This window comes from Alligator sinensis, unplaced genomic scaffold, assembly GCF_000455745.1.
Source record: "Alligator sinensis unplaced genomic scaffold, ASM45574v1 scaffold301_2, whole genome shotgun sequence".
Classification (NCBI taxonomy): Eukaryota; Metazoa; Chordata; order Crocodylia; family Alligatoridae; genus Alligator; species Alligator sinensis.
Window position 1 is genome coordinate 2,857,366 of NW_005841874.1, and position 3,493 is coordinate 2,860,858.

At 45.2% G+C, this 3,493-nt stretch overlaps 1 long non-coding RNA gene across 1 annotated transcript in view; it reads right to left on the reverse strand.

Annotated features, from left to right (window-relative positions):
* LOC106723520 overlaps nt 1–3,493 on the reverse strand; it is a 145,865-nt gene that overhangs the window by 22,954 nt on the left and 119,418 nt on the right. The window lies entirely within an intron of this gene.

The following is a 3,493-nucleotide window of genomic DNA, read 5'->3' on the forward strand; positions in this document are numbered from 1 at the left end:
CGGCCCCATTGTCCCGACGTAAAGACTTCAATAGGTGGGAGCTCAATGGCGGGGAGAGATGGCAGCACGTCCGTTACAAATAGGTAGTTTTGTTTCTCTTGTTGTCGCTACACGGGGCCAAACAAAGGCCCGGCTAAGTTTACTTCCACTCTCTTGTTGGGATCTTTGTTGCTAAAATGCACTTGACTACAAAGAAAGGGGGGGGGGGAAGCCTCACGCCATTTCTGTTTTATGAAGTGCTCCCACGGGCAGGGGCTCCCTTCGCCCCCCTCTTCCTGGGGCTGAAAATTTGTTTCTCTTGTTGTCGCTACACGGGGCCAAACAAAGGCCCGGCTAAGTTTACTTCCACTCTCTTGTTGGGATCTTTGTTGCTAAAATGCACTTGACTACAAAGAAAGGGGGGGGGGGAAGCCTCACGCCATTTCTGTTTTATGAAGTGCTCCCACGGGCAGGGGCTCCCTTCGCCCCCCTCTTCCTGGGGCTGAAAACGTGGCGAGCTGTCTGGACGGGCACGCCGCACCGGGGCGCGCTCCGCCCTGCACCCCGGGCTCGGAGCCTGCCCCGCGGCCTCCCGAGGAAAGTTTGGCGCGACTGAAAACCTACCGAGACTGACTGTATTTGGTGCTGTGCGCGGATTGTACAATCTGCTGGATTTCAGGTCTGCATCAGATTAAATCCAGTGCCGAAAGAACGATTTAGAAACACACACACACACACACACACACACACACACACACACACAAAGGGAGGTGAGAAATAACTTGGAGGCTGCCCTGGACTTTCCGAGCGCGGGGGCTTCAGGGATGGGGCTGGTGCGCCCCCTACTGGCAGACTCGGCTCCCAGGCAAGGCTCGCTCTCACTTTTCAAATGAAATGTGTAAAAATAATAAAAGGAAAGGGGGGGGGGGGGAAATAATTATATGAAATCTAAGTAATAAAAAAAAACAAACCCCAACAGCACGGATGCATCTTTTTATAGATTATGTAAATAAATCCTATCAGATTTAATGCGTTTAATTCGAAAATGTACATATAGCCCATAGATAAGTGATAGGTTAAAGCAGGGGAAAATAGGTACAAATTATGAGCTTCAAGCTAGAAACGAATTCTGATTGTCCAGACGCTACTGAGGGCACGCAACTATTTACTTTGGTATTGTTTACGCCTGGGGCTGCACTTGATAACATTATTCCAAAAAACACACACACAAAAAACCTTATGGATAATTAAATTGGGGGAGGGGGGAAGGGGGTGGTGGTGTTTGTTTATCGTAATAAATTGATAACTGATGGTTGGTGTTAGACAAGCAAGTCTTATTTTTGTTCTCTACTGTAGTTACAGAGGCAGAATCAGTTGGGAGTGTGTGTGTCTGTGTGTGAGCCTTGGCTGCAGCAAAGGCAAGGCAAGATTTTACACGTAACTAGATGCATATATTTGTGCCTGAACTCTCTAATAACACATTGAAGAGGTTAAAGTGGCTGGCTTGGCTCTTTGTTAATTGCATTTATCATATAAATAAGCGATGGAAATACCTAACAATTGTGTTATCATGAGTATTTACAGCTTTATTTTAATTAACCGTGTTTTACTTATCAATGCAATAAACTGCCTCTGGCATATATACATAATAATGCGCTATAGAAAAATAAGATAAAGGTGATAGCTCTTTCACAATTTGTTCCTCTCCGTTTCCTACGTGCACGTTTCTGGCTCCATAAACCGGGTTCCTGGCTACTCGTTTAAATAATGTAAAAAAACAATGAGAGCCTTCCTCCAGCTTCAGTATTAGTAACAATAACGACAACGGTCTATTGAAGAAGATCGAGATTTTTAAAAGGGAGGCCTAGAGAGGCATGGTTTAATCTGAATGGATTTTAAAAATCGTTGCCTTTGGTATAATTTATGGAAATGAAAAGTGCTCACATTAAACAAATAGTCCGCAAACGTGCTCAGCGCGGGAGTCCGAGGCGGGTTCGCGCTTATTCGGGGGTGATGAGCTTATTAACGAGAAAATGGATGTTAACGACTTGGATTTTTATTTATTTCTTGTGCGGACCCGGGCTGCACCCACCAATTTCTTCTAAAAGCCCTGAAGATGCAGCCTATCGGGGGACTATAACATCAGGGATATCTACATAATTTTTTCGCACTGACCTTGCTAGTAACAAATCTAAAGCAAACTATTAAGCAGCCTGGTGGAGATGGAAGATTGCAGCCTCGATTTTTTTTTTTTTTTTTGTCCTTAGCTGCAAATAGAGGTTTAACTTGCAGTAATTAGGTGAGAACTAGCCAAGCATCTTACTATTATGATGCTTGTTAAAAACGCTTCTTTTCTGCATCTGCATTTGAGTGTGTTCCCCTCCACTCTTAATCTTCTTATGGAAATGAAGGCGAGCGGCGGGGAACCTGCAGAGACTTACAGAATGTCCTTGTTAACTGGAATTTCTCAGCATTGCTAATTAGCAGAGTTTGACGACCACCAGTATTGGGGAAAGCTCTGTTTAGCCACTCACAAACCCTTCCGAGGAAGAGCAGACTAATTTTATTTTGTAATTAAAATCTGAAAAGGGCCCTATTTGACAGTTAGGGCTATGAGAGTTTTATCTCCCTGTGAAATAATTACTGCCTTGATAACTCAATTTTCTGCAAAATGTCAACTGTGAGCTCCAAAAGTTTTAATTTCATTACGTTAAAAAAAAAATCTGAAGACGAAAATGTACAGAGAGATTCCTCACCCCCCCCCCCTTCCACTCCTTCACACACACCAATCACAAGCATCAAAAAAACTCCCCCCCCCCCCCCCCCTTTCTAATTCTGGAACCAGCTAACTGCACAGAGGCTAAAGTTAGCCCAGGGAAGTTTTGCCAGACTCGCTGTAACCCACTCCCTGGTGAACCCCTAATGCCACAAGGCGCGTTATTGCAGTACAAGCAGCAAACCCTGGAGGAAAATTGCTCCCCCCCCCCCAATATAGTTCCCGAGGAAGATCTCCCCCAAGAAACACCCCAAGGAAGGTTTCAGGCCAACACTGGTGTTGTTCTGGTAAAAGGCTTTGTTCATTTACAACCATTAATAAGTATGAAGGAAGGGGGGTCATGTCCTGGGGGTATTACACAGATGAGCTGGGCTCTGGCGTTTAGGGTGGGGTTTTTTTTTTGGTTTTTTGGTGTTTTTTTTTAAGTACTGCCAGGTCCTAAAAGTCTTTCCAGGCTGATATTTCACGAGTCAAATCAGTAACCAGTCCATTCCTTCTTTTTGGCAGGCAGTTCGCCCCGACCCCCACTAACAAGGCTTTAAAATGTGAGATTCAGCTTTCTGCATTTTTTCAGAGAGGGGGAAACTACCCCAGCCTTGGGGAGAGATCTCCGAGCAATGACAATCAACCCAAATAACGTGCCAGGTTTGGCTGAGACGGGATCTATAATCCCGAGTGAGGCACCAGCCCCCTTCTCCTCGAAGCGTGCTAATCTCTGCACGCTTGTCTCTTGGGGGG